This window comes from Malaya genurostris, chromosome 1, assembly GCF_030247185.1.
Source record: "Malaya genurostris strain Urasoe2022 chromosome 1, Malgen_1.1, whole genome shotgun sequence".
In the NCBI taxonomy this organism is placed as follows: Eukaryota; Metazoa; Arthropoda; class Insecta; order Diptera; family Culicidae; genus Malaya; species Malaya genurostris.
The window spans coordinates 90,967,104-90,986,837 of NC_080570.1; the positions used below are offsets into that span (position 1 = coordinate 90,967,104).

The 19,734-nt window shown below is 38.8% G+C and overlaps 1 protein-coding gene and 1 long non-coding RNA gene across 4 annotated transcripts in view; one reads left to right on the top strand and one right to left on the bottom strand.

Moving 5' to 3' along the window:
• The window catches only part of LOC131440697 (syntaxin-16), a 54,652-nt gene that overhangs the window by 25,414 nt on the left and 9,504 nt on the right, over positions 1–19,734 (bottom strand). The gene's annotated exons all lie outside the window — the stretch shown is intronic.
• LOC131440698 (uncharacterized) lies at positions 9,745–10,604 on the top strand. Its single transcript, XR_009231433.1, has 2 exons — positions 9,745–9,954; positions 10,007–10,604. It is a non-coding gene; the product is annotated as an uncharacterized LOC131440698 (long non-coding RNA).

The window sequence follows — 19,734 nt, forward strand, 5'->3', positions numbered from 1 at the left end:
TATTAATTCGTTTGCTGTGTTGTAATACTTGATGGGAAAAATGAATTTTGGTTTTAAAATATTCAACATGTTAGTGACAATAAGTTTTTTGATAATTATGTTGTGTTGTTTTATTAGAAGATGGTGGTTTTTTGCACTTTTTCAAGAATGGCACTATGATGTTCAAATAAAAATTCCCCATCCAAGTCCATGTAGATTTCGATTCCAATGAAAATTACAATAATAAAATAATAAATAAATGTTAAACTGTTAGATGGCATAACCAGGGGTGCGAAAATTTGACATTTTTTATACTGTTGCCAAGCATAAGACAGTCACTGCCAACGATATGCGCAGCTGCTACATTCAACAGTAGCCAACTCGCAATGACACGAGAGCTTGGCGCAATCATGAGAGCCACGACACACGACAGCAACATTGAGAGCAGTTAATTTCGTCGCACTCTCTCACAGCAGTCAAAGCCACAGCGTTCGCTTTGTGGTAGTGTAGGTACATACTGGATAAGTAGCTGCTTTGTTCATTTTTGGTCACGGGTTTCGAGAATGTCACGAGCTCAAAATGTCAAGACGTTTTCATAACGAGACTGTTATATCCGCTGTGATTGATCTGTGGCGATAAATTTAATGCGAACGGCGGTTCTTTTATTACCGGCTCAATTTCAGTTTTGAAAAAATTCAATCACAAGCCTTGTTCATGCAGATGTTTCAAAAATATTACACTTATTTACATAAATTTCATACACGAAATATCAGGAGCGCAGCTTTTGCCTTTCTAATATGACGCAAAGGCAAGAAATCTTACACCAGAGATAATAAGTTTTGCGCTCCTATTACTTCTACAATTCTGGTTTATGCTAAACGGGGTTTAATGTTTGATCGAAAAAGTGCATCCAAATTCTGGAAGTCAGAGCATTTACTTTGCTTTTCTCACTGAACCGAAAAAGCTGGGTTAGCAAAGGAGTTCTGGGCTGAAGCTGTTCATACTTACATATATCTCCTTAATCGATCGCCAACGCAAGGTCATGATTATACCCCAGAACAAGTGTGAACAGGGAGAGAAGCAAATCTGTCACATTTGCGAATTTTTGGCACTATCAGGAATCAGAACAAATTGGCTCGAATGGCACGTTCCCCTTGATATTTGGAGATTTGTGCCTTGCCATCAATTTGTTTTTAGCATCATTTTCCCGATATATCAGAGGGAAGGATTGAAAGGAAATGGTAAGGGTTGGACTAGGAGGATGGGAAAATTTGACGACACAAAAACACATAAAAGCAGAAGTAAATTCTGCACCCCTAAGGGATGCCGAACAATCTGCTGAGGATCACATTTAGTGGAAGCAGAAGTAAATTCTGAACCTCTACGAGGTCCCGAACAGTCTGCTGTTAATAAAACCTCCAACCTCCGAGAGAATTTGAAGATCTTACAAAAGCGACACCATTCTGCACTCCCGGAAGAATGCAGAACGATTCGCAGTATGTACGAGCAGAAGTAAATTCGGCACCCCCTAAAGGATGCCAAACAATCTGCTAAACCCTATTTAAGGTGAATACAGAAGGGATTCATTCACTCCAGGAAGAACGATGAACCCTTCTGACTATAGCTCCTTACCACATTGGGTAAGAAACGAGAGAATATCCTTCAATTTTAGCTCCGCATACACAGACTCAACTATGTATGGAGAACCAAAAACCCGGATACGTAGCTGCGTCAATGCGGGACAGTTACATATCAGATGATATGAAGTACCATAATCGCATTCACACAAATCACACGAGTAATACTCAGCACGTTGAATAGTAGCCATGTGGTAATTGAGTTTGCAATGTCCAGTCAGAGCTCTGACCAGAATACTGCAATGATGCTTGGAGAAATGCAGTAGACACTTTGACATTTTCAGATTTAAATCTGGCAGAAATGCTTTTGTCTGAGCGCAAGTCTGCAAGCTGCGCCAGTAGCTGGCATGCTTGGATACAGCCCAAGAACGAATCTTGTGCTTTATCCAACTAGTTGAAAGTGGTAAAGCTGGTTCAGGACCAACGAAATCATTCGTTGCACCAGCTCTAGCCAACTCATCAGCCCATTCATTTCCAGTAATACTAGAATGGCCGGGTACCCATAAGAAGTAAACAGCATTTGAAATGCTGAGGTCTTCAATTTGAGTTCGACATGCGATCACTAGATTCGACCGTGAGTCATTCGAACTGATTGCTTTTAAGGCTGCCTGACTGTCGGAACAAAAATAAATTCGTTTACCACAGATCCTTTGCTGAAGTGCCGATTGTACTCCACACAGAATCGCGTAGATTTCTGCTTGAAACACAGTACAGTATCTACCAAGTGAATGAGACTGCTCCAGCCTCATTTCACGACAGTAGACACCAGCACCAGCACGACCATTCAACAGAGAACCGTCCGTATAACAAACTATGTGTTCATCAAGTTGTCGTTCCAGACAACCAGACAACCATTCCTCACGAAGAGGATAGCTCACATTGAATGTTTTGAAAGGAAAACTGCATGTGAGAGTTAGGTCACTAGGAGCGAGTAAATACTCATCCCACGTAACCATTTGAGACCACAAGCGAGTGTGGCTGGTAGCATAATCTAATGGGTTACTGTTCCAAAGCACTGTAACCTTAAGACGGTATGCACAAGATAATGCTTCTTGTTTTAGGAACACATGTAGTGGTTTAATGCACAGTAGCGCCTCTAGAGCAGCAGTAGGAGTTGTTGTGAATGCTCCTGTCATCGCCATTAGGACCATCCTTTGGAGATGATTTAGCTTTGACTGAACTGTCGCGACTTCTCCTTTCTGCCACCATACAAGACATCCATATGCTAAAATTGGTCTAACAATAGTTGTGTAGATCCAATGAATATATCTGGGTTTGAGTCCCCATGATTTTCCAAAAGCTCGTCTACATTGGCCGAAAGCCATGCAAGCTCTTTTAATTCTGAAGTCAATGTGAGCAGACCAATTCAGTTTTGAGTCAAGAATAACCCCGACGTATTTAACTTGTTCGACCACAGTGACCTCTGAACCAAAGAACTGCAACGGACGAGCTCCTGTGATTATCCTACGATGAGTGAAAAGCACCATTGATGTTTTGCCCGGATTTACAGATAATCCAACCTGACAACACCATTGTTCAACAGATCGCAGGGCTTGCTGCATTAAATCAAAGAGAGTGTTAATGCTTATACCGGTCATCAATATATGATAATCGTCGGCAAAACCATAAGTCGGAAATCCAAGGTTATTAAGTTTCCTTAACAAACCATCAGCGACTAGGTTCCATAAAAGTGGGGATAGTACACCACCTTGAGGACACCCACAGACACTCAGCTTTCTAATCTCTGCTTGCCGAAGCGATGAACAAAGAAGTCGATTGCTAAGCATTGCGTGTATCCAATTTGTGATACTTGAAGGTATGCCATGACCACGGGCTGCTTCCAGAATTGAATTGAAAGACACGTTATCAAAGGCACCTTCAATATCTAGGAAAACTTCCAAGCAAGATTGCTTTTGTGAGAAAGCTTTTTCAATGTTGTACACAACATCATGTAACAGGGTTGTAGTGGACTTTCCACGCTGGTAAGCATGTTGCATTCCATGTAGCGGATGCACGCCCAGACTAACATTTCTGATATAGTGATCGACTATGCGTTCCACTGTTTTAAGAAGAAATGAGCTAAGACTGATAGGCCTGAAACTCTTCGCTTCCTCATAAGTGTCGCGACCGCCTTTGGGAATAAATTTGACAATTATTTCCTGCCAGGCTCTTGGAATATATCCTGTCGCAAGACTAAAAGTAAGTATTTTCTTCAAAACATGTTTGAAATGTTCATACCCTTTCTGCAGTAACACTGGGAAAACTCCATCCTTCCCAGGAGACTTGTACGGAGCAAAACTCTCAACTGCCCATTTGACCGATTCAATCGTCACAACGCTTCGAGCAAGGGCCCAAGAATCGTAACTACCTGAAAAAGTCTCGGGAAGAGCTGTCGGTGATGGATCCATACATCCTGGAAAGTGAGTGTTAAAAAGATAGTGAAGTACATCACCTTCATCAGACAAGTGTTCACCATCTGAAGTTCTTAAGAAACTGACATTAAAGTCCTTAGACTTCGAAAGTAACTTATTTAATCTGCTAGCCTCGTTGAGACTAGAGACATTTGTGCAGAGGCTTTTCCAACCACTTCGCTCAGACGATCGAAGAGCATTTTTGTAAGCCCTTCGAGCCGACACGAATGCCTACGACCCATTTCTGCGTCGGTGGTTCCAAGCTCTTCTGCATAGTTTCCTTAGTCTAGCAAGTTCAGCATTCCACCAAGGAGTTCCTCTAGTAGCTCGCACAATCCGAAGTGGACAAGCCTCTTCATATGCTGCAACTATGAGTGAATTTGTCTCGTCGACAACATTTTCCAAATCAATTGGGGTTTCAATTGTTGGTTGGTACCCGTAAAATCTAGTCGCCAAGCCCTCTTCATAGAGGTCCCAGTTTGTAGATTTGGGATTACGATATGTGATAATATCAAATTTAACGTTTGAATGATCAAAGAATATGTACTTATGATCAGACAACGAAGGTTCGAGCTCATCGGAGACGAGCCAATTCACCAACTCATGCGCAATTCTATCAGAGCAGAGAGTTACGTCCAAAACCTCCTCTCTTCCAGATCTCGCAAAAGTTGGACGGTTTCCTGCATTGACTATGTGCAGGTTTGTACTGCTCACAAATTCCATCATATCAGAGCCTCTCGAATTTATATCTGTGCTGCCCCAAATGATATGGTGAGCATTTATGTCACTGCCGATTACAAGCGGTAAATCACTTTTGCAGCAGTATGATACAACCTTTTTGAAGTCATCGCTTGGCGAAGGTTGGTTATGCGGCAAATATGCCGAACAATAGACATATTTCCTGTCTATGCCATCAGTAGTCATACCAACTGTGACAGCACAAATATCCCGAGTTGTGAGCTCCGATATGAGAGAAACATCGAGAGCACTATTTGCAAGTATGCATGCTCGAGGCATTTCACGTGGATTAGTCATTCCGGTCTTGTTGAAGGCAACAAAGACTGGGTTTAACAATTTTCCAACGTAGAAGTTTCCCTTTTGAAAATATGGTTCTTGAACCAAAGCTAAAGAAGCTTTACCTTCTTGCAGAAGTCTGGATAGATTCATTGTTGCTGTACGTTTATGCTGGAGATTGATTTGTGCTACTCTAACCATTATCAATTAAAGTAACGAACACTCCACCTCCAGCACTTACCGTACAACAACTACTAGAAACCAAATATATTGGCTTATAATCGCCTATAGCGAACCATGTAAGGATTTTTTAAGTGTTTTAATCATTTAAATCCCACGAGTTGCGAAGAAAGAAGTCGTCCACTGTGCCAGAGCTTCGCTTAACACAGTAAGGGAAAATCCCAAGATATTCCGTTCACGACTGCATTGTTTAACCTCCTGCAGCCATTCAGCCATCGGCACGGAAATACACCTTGACTTAGGAGTTCCTATTTTTGTGGCCTTTTACGACATGGAACAGGAAACCAGTGGATCAATTCTTGGTAAAAAATAATTCCGCCGGATGCCACACGGCTTACCTGTTTGGTGGACTTATACCACCGGTACAGGTGGACCGTAGCGTTATTCTTAGCCAGTTGGGAATGGCGCAGATATCGAAACAACAACGTCAGAAGCCGGATCGAAAATCTTAGGAATGCATCTTTGTTGGTTATTATGATAACACGAAAGGATACCGTTTGTACGAGCCGAACTCGCGGAAAGTAATTATTAGTCAAGAGGTCTGTTTCATTGATGAAAGTAAATCGAGTCCACCAGAATGTAGAAAGATTCGAAACGTGATACACGATCATTCTTCTGAGACGAATAATGATGACGAGGAAGAGTTCTACACGAACAGCGAAGATGTAAGTGTTGATAATGAGGAGGACGACACAGTAATAACCGTGACTTTTTTGCTCCCACCGTGCAAAACTTCATATACACCTCAGTCACAGGTGTTGAGGTATAGCGGCCGGGAGCACAAACTTCTAGGCAAGTTCATTGAATTCAATATTTCAGGTCTACCGCATTTGAAATCATAACAGAACAGAAATCATTTATTAAATGATAACACATTGGAGGAATCTGATGCTCAAGTGCAGTTCAGTGGAGTAGCTACCGGACCGGAGAAGTGTATAACTGTCGATGATACAGCATCGCACCAAGAAGCCTTATCTCGAGAGGATGCTTATCTCTGGAAACGAGCAATGAGTGAAGAGTACGATTCGCCAATGTCAAACGATACCTGGTTTTTGTCAGAATTACCGCCCGGTGGAAAACCTATCACATGTAGGTTTTTAAGACCAAACATGATGCAAATGGCGCCTTGCTTTCTCGTAGTGAAAGGGGGTTGATTATGATGAGACCTATTCCCCAGTAGTTCGTCATAGTTCACTGCGATACCTTTTTGCCTTTGCAGCCAAACATGGTTTATTCATCGACCAAAAGGATGCGACCACAGCTTTCCTTCGAGGAGAATTATCAGAAGAAAGTTACATGGAACAGCCTCCTTGTTTCGAAAATTCAGATGAACGAAAATTAGTATGTCGTTTAACAAAGCACTTTACGGACTTAAACAGTCAAGTCGTATATGGAATGACAAACTCGATGCAGCTCTACGAAGTTTTGGCTTATTTCGTTCAAAATATGATTCATGACTCTTATCAAGGATATCAAGATAAAATTAAGCAATACATTTCGTATTAAGGATCTTGGTGAAGCAGTCAGCTGTCTTGGAATCCGCATTTCTCGTGAAAAGAATGAAATATCATTGGAACAGGAAACGTATATCGAATCAGTACTTGATAGGTTTAATATTAAAAACTGTAAAACTGTATCGACTCCGATGAATCCAAGTATAAAACTAACTAAGGAAATGACTCTAAAAACTACAGAAGTTGAAAAGATGAAAAAGTGCTTAATACTTTCTTTAGCGGAACGTTAACACACTCCGTCCGTCAAGACGTTTCGTGACGGTGACATTACGCGTGAATGGCTCCATAAAAATGCATGTAATTAAAGTTGACGGTGACGAAGGTTGACTGTGACGGGAGCAGACGGATCGTCTGTGTGGTGACCACCCGGCACTACAGCCCTGAATGAACAGCTGCTGGCTCAGCGTTCAGAGTTTAAGACAATATAGAGTTTACAGTAGACTGTTGCATCGTACACCTCGTATAGTTACTAAGTAGAAAATATTACCACCCTACCGGCAAGTATCGGTCATACCAGTGGCGACGAGGAAAAATAGTTTTTTTTTCGCGTTAAAAAGTGTTTTAGCAGTGTTTATTCATGGTGTTAAGTTTACCAGAGACCGTTTACGGTTACTGCTAGTGTTTTTTTCCGGCATCTTGTTGGAAGAGTGAAAGTCCCGCAAGCAAAAGCGGTAGAAAAACTGTTTAACCCGCCAAGTGTTTCAACGGTGGAAGAAGTTTTAGTTTATCCCGTTGTTGGTGGCTTGGTTCAGTGAGGTGTTTTTGCGGAAAATAACCGCTTGATAACAGACGCTTTCTGTTGGATCGCTATCATCCGACAAAGAAGGAAGGAAGGAAGACCCGTCTATTTCTCCGGAATAATTTGTTTTGGTTTGTTTGCCGTTGGTTTGGTCAACGATCACGTAAGTTTTTGCATGTTTTGTTTAATTCAAAGTTTCTAGTGCATGTTTAAAAAGTGCATTTGAAGGCATTCTGATTGTTTAGCACACAAAAGGAATTGCGCTTCATTTTGTTAGAAAGTGAGTTAAGCATCAGAAAAACCATTTTGGATTTTGGTTTTATGTTGCATACTACCATCAACATAGAGTTGTAGCACCCGAGTTTTGCTTGCAACATCTATTTGTTTCGAAACAAAAATTTGTTGAATCGGCGACTGTTGTTTATCGCTTTGCTTTGTTGCATATGAATTTTATGTTTATCGCTGTTTACCGTTAGTTTCTTGCACAAAACGGAATTGAAAAGTTCATTGTTTATCGCGTACCGGTTTAGCGAATAGAACTTGTTTGTTTATTTCGAAGTCGAATTCAGTTTGTTTTGATTCGATCTTCCAGTTTACACTGAAAGAAAAAATTTACCGTTTATTAAAAAAATAATAAAAACAATTCAAATCAAATCGTGTTTTTTTATTTCGTTTATTCTCTCACTATGTCAAGTATGCCGTTGGTGAATCAAATAGAACGGTTTATTCCCGGCACGATCCCGTTCGCGCAGTTTTTGGAGCAGTTAGATTGGGTGTTTGCGCATCATAAAGTGACAAGTCCGGAGGAACAAAAAGTGTCGTTTTTGGCTACTTGTAGTAGAGAAGTGTACAGTGAGCTGAAGCTTCTTTTTCCCGGAAAAGATTTGAAAACCGTGTCGTTCAAAGAGATTACGGATGCTCTGAAGAAGCGATACGATAAGACGGAAAGCGATTTGATCCAGCGGTACAAGTTTTATCAACGTGTCCAAGGTCCAAATGAAAGTGCAGAAGATTTTATTCTTGCTGTCAAGCTCCAGGCAGAAATGTGTGATTTCGGAGAGTTTAAGGACATAGCGATTCGTGATAAACTGGTTTGTGGTATCAGCAACAAGGATTTGCAGCAGCGTTTGTATGATGAGGAGGATTTAACTCTGGCCAAAGCGGAGAAGCTCATTGTGAACAGAGAGTTAGCAGGAGCAAGAGCTAAGTTGATCTCTGGTGATTCGACTCGTGTTAGCGTTTTGAACAGACTTGGGAAGCGTGACAGTCGTGTAGTTTCTCGAGATCGCTCACGAGGAAGGAGTCGAGAACCAAGCAGGAGGAGAAGTTGAAGCCGTTCAGTTTCTTTTGATCGCAGGAATAGTTCTTCATCCAGGACTCAAAGTTTGTTTTGCAACTTTTGTCGTAGGAAAGGCCATGTACGTCGTTTTTGTTATGACCTGAAGAACAAAGCAAAAAAAGTAAAGTTTGTCGATTCTCCAGCAGAAAAGCCCAAAATGACTGAGTATCAGAAAAGTTTAAGACGTCGTTTGAATCGTTCCGTTTCGGATGATGAAATGGACTGTTTGTTGATTTCTTCAGTCAACAGAATCAACGAACCGTGTTTTCGTAACGTTTACGTTGACGGCTTGTGGTTAAAAATGGAAGTCGATTGTGGCGCTGCAGTTTCCGTCATCAGTTTTGAGATGTACGAGGGAGATTTCGATCATATTCCATTGCAAAAAATGCGACAAGAAGTTAGCAGTGATCAATGGGAGTCGTTTGAAGGTTGAAGGGCAGATTAAAGTTTATGTTGAGTTTAATGGTCAGAAAAAGGATGTTTATCTGATTGTTTTGCGAAGCGACAACTGTTTCACGACTTTGCTTGGACGAGATTGTCTGGATCTGTTTGTTCCTGATTGGAGAAGAGCGTTTGGAAGCAACATCAATCAACTGGCAGTTTCGACAGACCAGACCGTTGCAGAGATACAGAGTAAGTTTGCCAATATTTTTGATAAATCTTTATCTACGCCAATAAAGGCTGATCTAGTTTTAAAAGATCACACACCGGTGTTTAAGCGTGCTTATGACGTTCCATTCAGATTAAAAGATAAAGTTTTAGAACATTTAAGTAGTTTAGAAAAAGATGGCGTCATAACACCAATAGATGCAAGTGAATGGGCATCTCCGGTGATAGTTGTGGTGAAAAAAGACAATGGTATTAGCAAATACAAATTATAATACGGAGTACTCCGACAAATTTTCAAGGACACATTTTGCATCGTGCGGTACATTGTCATGATACACTGTCAGAGTGACAATGTACTTTAACGAATTTTCTATAGAACTAGCAACGCTGAAGAGTAAGAACAAATTCACCATAGTTACTGTTTATTATTGTGAAAAATAAACTTGAACTATGTTTTTCTGTACCAGAAATGGTGAGAATTTAAATTACTTGCATTCCTATTATTAAAGTTCTGTTACTTGCAGGGTTTAAAAGTTTATTTGCCTATAGACTACGGCACTTTTGAAAACACACTGAAATGCTTCGTAAGAAAAACTGCCATGTACGCAAAGCCTCCCAATATTTTGGCTTATTCCAAGACCGAATCGACAAGAATTAGTCACTGCGTACTTTTGTATAAGCAAACATCTGCACAGTGATTGGATAACAAGCAAGGATTCGAGCTTGAACTTATAGCAAGGCATTGCTACTTGTACATGGACCAATTTAACTGGGGCTAACGGATGTATTCCTAGCTTTTTCTAAATGGTGAAAAGTTGTTTGGTATTTGTTGCATGGAAATGTTTCAAAATCATGTGAAGGTACACATTGATGTTTTGTCGAATAGCGGCTCTGCTTCCTCACTTACAATTGCAAAGTTAACGAAACACCAGATAGTGAAATGGGATTCTCGATAAGATTCGACAAATGCATGACTGATTCACGGTTTATCAGACGCTAGCAGTGTTCTTAAAACAGGCAGAATGGTTCAGCAATTCTTCAACAAACCATTGTCTCCAATTATACTCACTTCCGCTTTGAAACCAATTTCGATGAATAAAGTGCCTGTTGATTTTTCTACAAGTGACTATTACAACAATCACAAGACGTACATTTTTGGTAGATTAGAATTTTATTTACCCGTGGTTAGCAATTCAATAGAAATCGTTTCGAATGCTATGCTGACTCACGGATTCGTTGTCATTCCACGCCGGCAGACCAACGGAATCGGTCGCAGAAACATTCAATGGCTAAGTCTAAAAGGATATGCAATGTTCTCAATCCAACTGCATATTCCACTTCTAGTCAGTTGAGACGTTTGGTTGCGATCAATTTGTCTGGGTCACGCGTAGATGAGTGACTATTAGCAAAACGAATACACGTCTTGGTTGCATTTGTTACTCTTTTAAGTTTTATTTTATCGCACGTACGCGAAAATCCAGTAACTGATAAAATCGAGTGTTTTCGTGGATCGTATCCGAATCGTACCCATGTTCTACGACAAGGCCCGTTTTTTGAAATACAGTCCCATCACTGGCAAAATATATCGCACATCTTCATTGCTTAGCTGGAATGTTCCCTTGAATGCTAATTTTGTCCAAACTGGGCGTTCCATGAAACTATTCCGAATCAATTCAACTGTTTCGTTAGAAATCCTCTTCTGTTCAATAATTCGCAGTGCAAGTGGATTCGGTTTTTCGGGAAGAGGTTCGGTTAAACTAAACGACATGTACAATACATATCTTGTACTTTGAATTTGTTGCAATTCAATACAGCAACGGTAAACATAAACAAACTTGTTTTGCATCTTAGCAACTAGCATAAAGCGTTGCCACCCTATGAAATTTGTCGACCCGTATCGGTCCGATCATCGGCCCGATTATCGGACCGATTGAGCACGATATGGGGCCGATCGTAGCGCATCCATCGGCCCGTCATCGGACAATTCTGCACCATTTGCATCAACCGCGTGGACCTAAAAAAGCTTTATGTTTACATTATGTATCGCTAGAGAAACAGAGCGAAGGAATATCAAACACGGCATTTTCGAACCGACGTCTCCCCGAGTGTTAAACATTCTTTTGATTCGATCATAGAGGCTTTAACCTTAAGGTCATTCGCCTCTTAGGGCCAGAAAAACTCTGGCCCTATGTTCGGTGTTGTAAATCCAACCCCGATATATCCCATCCCCTGAACATCAGACAACCGCTTTCTGCTTTGGTATTTCTTCACTCTTTTGTTCTAGCGATACACTCTGTAAGCTTGAAACGCAATCAAAAGCTTTCTTGCACGATGCGTCCGATGTTCGGTTTTACTGGGCAGAAACGATCTCCTTCCACATTTTCAAACTATCGCAACAAAAGGGAGTAATTTGCTAGGCTTGCTTGTTCAGGCTGTGAACCAATCATTGGCGGTTCGTTTGTATGAGACTTAGAGCAAATTCAGCAGCTGCAAGATTTATATGGGTGGTCTATAATGTAAATGAAACTGAAACAAACGTATCCCCAGCAATCCGTTTTAGTTTTATTTATTCGACCAGTTCTACTGTCAAATTTAAAACTGGTATACACTGCCGTTCTATTTCTTTCTATATTTGAAACACAGATAAAACGCTGCTGGCGCTGCCAGTTTATTTTGTTATAATTTCTAATTTTAAATTTTAAAACTGACATAAATTATGCATCTAGAACTAGAACACTCCTGAATATGCCCTTAGGGGTATTATTATTTGTATTTGGTATTAGGATGGTCATTGATTGTAAAGTTTCAATCAACAAAGTTTTGATCCCTAATACATATTCGTTACCATTAACTCAGGATTTGTTTGCCTCGTTGGCTGGCGCTAAAGTTTTCTGTTCTCTTGATCTGGCTGTTGCGTATACACAGTTATTATTATCTAAAAAGTCTAGGAAAATAATGGTGATAAATACAATCAAAGGTTTGTTTACGTATAATCGTTTGCCACAAGGTGCTTCTTCTAGTGCAGCTATATTCCAACGGATCATGGATCAAGTTTTGAAAAATATCGACGGAGTTTACGTTTACTTAGATGATGTTTTGATAGCAGGCAAGGACAAAGAAGACTGTTGGCGAAGGCTTAATGTGGTTTTAGAACGTTTGTCTAAAGCCAACATAAAAGTCAATTTGCAGAAATGCAAGTGGTTTGTTTCGAGTTTGCCATTTCTAGGACATGTTTTGAGCGACAGAGGATTGTTGCCTAGTCCAGAAAAGGTCGAGACTATTCGGAAAGCTAGTATTCCAAATAACGTCTCTGAGCTTAAGGCATTTTTGGGTTTAGTAAATTACTATGATAAATTTCTACCCAATTTGTCCGCACGCCTTAGCTGTCTGTATCGTTTATTAAAGAAAGACGTTAAGTTTGTCTGGAACTCAGAGTGTAGTCGAGTGTTTGAAGACTGTAAGCAATCGTTGCTGAACTCAAAGCTATTAGAGTTTTATGATCCGAATAAGCCTGTTGTCGTTGTAACAGATGCTTGTAGGTATGGGTTAGGTGGAGTAATAGCACATCAAATCAATGGAGAAGAGAGGCCCATTAGTTTCACCTCCTTCAGTTTAACGAATGCACAAAAATCCTACCCAATTTTGCACTTAGAAGCTTTAGCAGTTGTGAGCACCATTAAGAAGTTTCACAAATTCTTGTTTGGAAAGAAGTTTACTGTGTATACTGATAATAAGCCGTTGATTGGCATTTTCGATAAAGAAGGCAAGAATACTTTGTTTGTGACGCGTTTACAAAGATATGTACTTGAACTGAGTATTTACGATTTCGACATTGTTTATAGACCGTCAACAAAAAAGGACAATGCAAATTTTTGCTCAAGGTTTCCTTTGCCAGAAAATGTACCAGCTTCTTTACAAAGAGAGTTTATCAAGAGTTTAAATGTTTCGAATGAGTTTCCGATAGATCATGCTTTGATTGCAATTGAGACAAAGAAAGATAAGTTTTTGCAACAAATAGTTTATTACATGAAGCATGGTTGGCCGCAGAAGTTGGATCGAATGTTTTTGGATGTTTATGCACAGCACCAAGATTTAGAACAAGTAGAAGAATGTTTACTGTATCAGGATCGTGTCATTATACCTGCAAGTTTACAAAAGCAAATCCTGAAATTGCTACATAAAAGCCATTCCGAAATAACCAAGATTAAGCAAATGGCAAGGACAGTTTATTAGTACGGCATGAATAGTGACATTGAAAGTTTCGTCAAATCATGCAGAGTGTGTTGCCAAATGAATGTTGTTCCGAAGCAAGCTCCGTACTCTAACTGGATTCCAACAACAAAACCGTTTACCCGTATTCATGCGGACTTCTTTCATTTCGACAAAAAAGTTTTCCTGGTCATTGTTGACAGTTTTTCAAAATGGCTCGAGGTTGAGTACACGAAGTTTAGTACTGATGCCAGGAGTGTCAAGTCGAAGTTTATCAGCGTTTTTGCAAGGTTTGGGTTACCGGACGTAGTAGTTACGGACGGCGGACCACTGTTTAATTCCAAAGAATTTATTGATTTTTTACAGAAACACAACATAAAGGCGATGAAGAGTCCACCGTATAATCCATCGAGCAATGGACAAGCAGAACGTATGGTAAGATTGGTGAAAGATGGTTTAAAGAAGTTTTTGTTGGATCCGGAAATGGCGGGTTTAAGTACAGATGATTTAGTTTCGTACTTTTTGTTTAGCTATAGGAATACATGTTTGGAAGATGGTCGTTCGTTTCCTTCCGAGAGGCTGTTTAGTTTTAAACCCAAGACGTTGTTGGATATAATCCATCCTAGAAATTTTTTTTTTTTTTTTTTTTTTTTTTTAAATAACTATTTATTGGAATATGAGTTAAAATTAAATTATTAAGATTTAAATTGGGTGTTCAGCCACAAGTGGTGACTTTTCAGCCCTGTTTTATATAAATATATATGATTTGGTTATTACCATGAAGACATCATTTGCTTCCGCAATTCTGAGATTTTTGTGTAGGGAAAATTCTAAACCTACTTGTATTGTGTAATGGGGAAAAGGAACTTATATACTAACTTACTAACTAATACAGAGAGCGAATCGATTCAATTGAAGATTGCATCGATTTTTGTCGGAATTTGCTTATAATATTATGTGACATTACATCTAATGGTTCTATATTTGTGAGTCTGTGTAACTCATTTGTACTAAACCAGGGAGGACGCTTCAGAATCATTTTCAGAATTTTATTCTGAATCCTTTGAAGCGTTTTCTTCCTGGTGGAACAACAGCTTGACCAAATTGGTACCGCATAAAGCATGGCTGGTCTGAAAATTTGTTTATAAATTAACAATTTGTTTTTTAGACAGAGCTTAGAATTTCTGTTTATAAGAGGATATAAACATTTAATATATTTATTACACTTTGCCTGGATTCCTTCAATGTGATCCTTGAAAGTGAGTTTTTTGTCATACGTTAAACCTAAGTATTTAGCTTGATCAGACCATGTCAATTCCAAGCCATTCAATTTGAGAATGTGATTATTGTTTGGTTTAAGAAAAGAAGCTCTTGGCTTGTGAGGAAAGATAATTAATTGCGTTTTTGCTGCATTTGGTTTAATTTTCCATTTTGACAGATAATCACTGAAAATATTTAAACTTCTTTGTAGGCGACTGCAGATCACTCTTAGATTTCTACCTGTGGCTAACAGACTTGTGTCGTCACAGAATAGCGATTTCTGACAACCAACGGGTAGATTTGGAAGATCAGAAGTGAAAATATTATACAAGATTGGAGCTACACTCGAACCCTGCGGAACACCGGCTCGTACGGGTAGCAATTCAGATTTACAATTCTGATAGCTAACCTGAAGAGTACGATCAGTTAAATAATTTTGAATCATTTTGATCAAATAAATAGGAAACTGGAAATCAGACATTTTTGCTATTAAACCTTTGTGCCAAACACTGTCGAATGCTTTTTCTATGTCTAGAAGAGCAACTCCAGTGGATAACCCAGAAGATTTATTTGCTTTTATCATGTTCGTTACTCTGACAAGTTGATGAGTAGTTGAATGTTCATGACGAAATCCAAACTGCTCTGGTAAAAAAATTGAATTCTCATTTATATGAGTCATCATTCTTAACAAGATAATTTTTTCAAAAAGTTTACTGATAGAAGAAAGTAAGCTAATTGGGCGATAACTTGATGTTTCTGCTGGGTTTTTATCAGGTTTTAGGATAGGAATTACTTTAGCGTTTTTCCATCTTTTTGGGAAGTAAGCTAATGAAAAACACTTGTTGAAAATTTTAACCAGGAGTCTCAAGGCAACATCGGGAAGATTTTTAATAAGAATATTAAAAATTCCATCATTACCAGGAGCCTTCATGTTTTTAAGTTTTCTAATAATTGATTTAATTTCATCAAAATTCGTCTCAATAATGTCATCGTGTGATAACACTTGAGTTGAAATATGATCATATTTCAGTGAGACTTCATTTTCAATAGGACTCACAACGTTCAAATTAAAATTGTGGACACTCTCGAACTGCTGAGCAAGTTTTTGAGCTTTTTCGCCATTTGTAAGAAGTATTTCATTTCCTTCCTTGAGAGCAGGAATAGGTTTCTGAGGTTTCTTAAGAACCTTAGAAAGTTTCCAGAAAGGTTTAGAATATGGTTTAATTTGTTCAACTTCTTTAGCGAAATTTTCATTTCGCAAAAGAGTAAATCTATGTTTAATTTCTTTTTGTAAATCCTTAACTATGTTTTTCATAGCAGGATCACGAGAACGTTGATATTGTCGTCGACGAACATTCTTCAACCGAATGAGCAGTTGAAGATTGTCATCGATGATAGGAGAATTTAATTTAGTTTGAGCTTTGGGAACTGAAAGATTTCTAGCTTCGATAATATAATGATTCAAATTATCAATTGCTGTGTCGATATCCGCAGAATTTTCTAAAATAGTTTCATGATCCACATGATTTTCAATGTGAGATCTGTAATCCAACCAATTTGCTCTATGATAGTTGAAAATAGAACTAATTGGATTAATTATAGCTTCGTTGGAAAGTCTGAATGTTACAGGAAGATGATCTGAGTCAAAATCAGCATGAGTAATCGGTTCACTACAAATGTGACTTTGATCTGTTAGAACCAGATCAATTGTAGACGGGTTTTTCACGGAAGAGAAACAAGTAGGATTACTGGGATGAAGAACTGTAAAGTAACCAGCTGAGAGTTGATTATGAAGTATTTTACCATTACTGTTATTTTGTCTACAATTCCACTGGACATGCTTAGCATTTAAGTCCCCTATTACGAAAAATTTCGATCGATATCTTGTAAGTTTTTGCAAATCGCCTTTAAAGAAATTTAATTGTTCGCCGGTGCATTGGAATGGCAAATATGCTCCAGCGATGAAATAAATTCCATGAATGGTTTCAACTTCGATTCCCAAGCTTTCAATAACTTTAGTATTGAAAGAAGGTAAAATTCGATGTTTAATTTGCCGTTGGACAAAAATGGCAACTCCACCACCAATTCCAGTAAACCTGTCAAATCGATGAACCACATAATGTGGATTACTTTTCAATTTTACATTTGGTTTAAGAAAAGTTTCTGTCACAATGGCAATATGAATTTTGTGAACTTTGAGAAAATTATAAAATTCATCTTCACTCGATTTCAAAGATCGAGCATTCCAATTTAAAATATTCAAATAATTATTTAACATCACTGTTAAATTTTAAATTCATTATAATATTATTTGCAAATTTCCATCCGATTTGAAATGCTTCAAAAAGTGATGAAGTCGAATTCATTTGGATGATCATTTGAAAAAGTTGATCTTGTAGGTAGATCATTTTATTTTCAGTTATATCGCCTAAATCGACTTCATTTAAAGAAGCGAATGGCATTGAAGGAATATTTGTAGGTAGACTGCCATTAGAAGAAGATGATTTGGCCGGTCTACCTATTAATAAATTGTTTTCGTTAGAAGAAGAACTGCAAGGCGGTCCTGTGTTTTGATTATTTACATTAGAAGAAATAGGAGATAGATTTCTACCTAATATACCAGCATAAGTGAAATTAGAAGAAGATGATGACGAGGTCGATCTACCTGTCAATAAATTGTTTTCGTTAGAAGACGAATTGGCAGGTGCCTTAGAAGAATTTTCAGGTATGTTCTGTAAATTTAAGGTCGTTGATTTGACTTGTTGTCTAAGCGAACGAGCGTTTAAAATTTTTTCCCTGACAGGACATTTCAAATAATTGGATTTATGATTTCCATTGCAATTTGAACATGAAAATTTATCAGTGGTTTCATTCATTGGACAAGCGTCTTTCGAATGCGATTTACCACAATTCAAACACCGTATATCCATATGACAATTTTTGGTTCCATGACCGAAGCCTTGGCAACGACGACATTGCGTTAAGTTTGCAATACGATTATGCCGTTTATAATGTTCCCAATGAATTTTAATGTGGGAAATGAAACGTACTTTTTCTAAAGTTTTCAAATTGTTTACATCACTTCGATTGAAGTGTATTAGGTAAAGTTCATGGGAAATTCCAGAGCGTGGTTTAGAAGTACCATTCGCTCTTTTTTTCATAAGTATTACTTGGGAAGGGGCAAAACCAAGCAATTCTTTTAGTTCATTTTTAATTTCATCAATACTTTGATCATTTGATAATCCTTTCAAGACAGCCTTGAAGGGTCTGTCTGATTTTATATCATATGAATAAAATTTATGAAGTTTTTCGGACAAATATCGAATAAGACGTTCGTAATCTTCCAATCCATCCACCAAGACTCGACATTCTCCTCTTCGTCCGATTTGAAATGAGACTTTTACTTCCGGGAGAAAAGTAGAAAGCTCAGTACGGAATGCTTTGAAGTCGGAAATCATCACCGTCACTGGTGGCATAGATTGATGTTTCTTCCCAGAACGACAAGCGTCCATTTTGGGAATTTTTGAAGAATTTTCTTCTATGTCGCTACAATCGGATTCAGGAAGAATCTCGTAAATATTGTTAGACGGCATAGGATCAGCGGAAGGGAAATCCGTCCGTTGTCTTTTATTTTTACATTCAGATTCTATAAGATCGTGAATGTTATTAGAAAAATGTTGAATAACGGATTGTGATTTATTCCGTATTGAATTATTTTTAGCCTTAGGCTTGTTGCCTTTCCGGTTGGACGCAGGCATTTTTGAAATTAATGAAATTTTAAATTAAATTAACTAGGCTAAATTAGTCTTCGATTAGACTCCTAGCTAGCCTTAAAAAAGGCTGATTAATTTCTTAGTCACTCTAATATCACTCTTTGTATCACTTAGTCACTCTAATATCACTCTTTGTATCACTTAGTCACTTAGTTAGTGATTCAGGTAGCCTTGAAAAAGACTGAAGCCTTGAATCAATGAAACTCTAGGTAGCCAGAAAAAAAAATTTCAGGAGCCAAGAGCTATACGCGTGCGGTGCGAACGACTGTTCAACACCGACTGATCCATCCTAGAAATAGTTTTAGGAATCATTTGACGAAGCGTGAAGTTGTGGACGTACCTGTAAATAATAAACATACCAAAGATAAACACCGACTTCGTGACTGGATTGACTCTTTGCGTTCAGGAGAATTAATTTATTTTAAAAATTTTAGACCTACCGATATTCGACGATGCCTTGAAGCCAAGTTTCTAAGACGTGTTTCTTTAAATACATTTCAGGTTTCCGTTGGAGGTTGGGTGTATCTGGCGCACCGCAATCAACTCAAGGTGTTTGGCGCTAACAAGAAAAGGTGTGGTTTGATTTTTGCGAGAGGAAAGGAGAGCAGTCCAGCACGTAAACGAAGTAGGGAAGACGATAACGACCAGAGCTTTGACGACGATGATAGCGACTTTCTCGGTTTCGCAGCGGATTCGTTTATTTACCGAGACACACCTGACGATCAACCAATGGTTTGTGATTCAGATGGTGGTGGTTCGGGTAGCAGTAGTTTACCGCTTGAGGAGGTTGATCCTCAAGAAGGCACGTCTACGCGACAGTGGTCGCGATCGAAACAAACGAATTCGGCGGAAAGTTCGAGTCATCAGTCCGTCAGTTTACGTCGTTCGAGGAGATCGAAGTGTCCTCGGAAAAATCCCGATTTCGTATTTCATAAATAACAAAAGTTTAAACGACAGTAAAGTTTTGTCGGTTTCAAAATCTATTGGTTTGCGGTAGTTTAGTTTTGCCG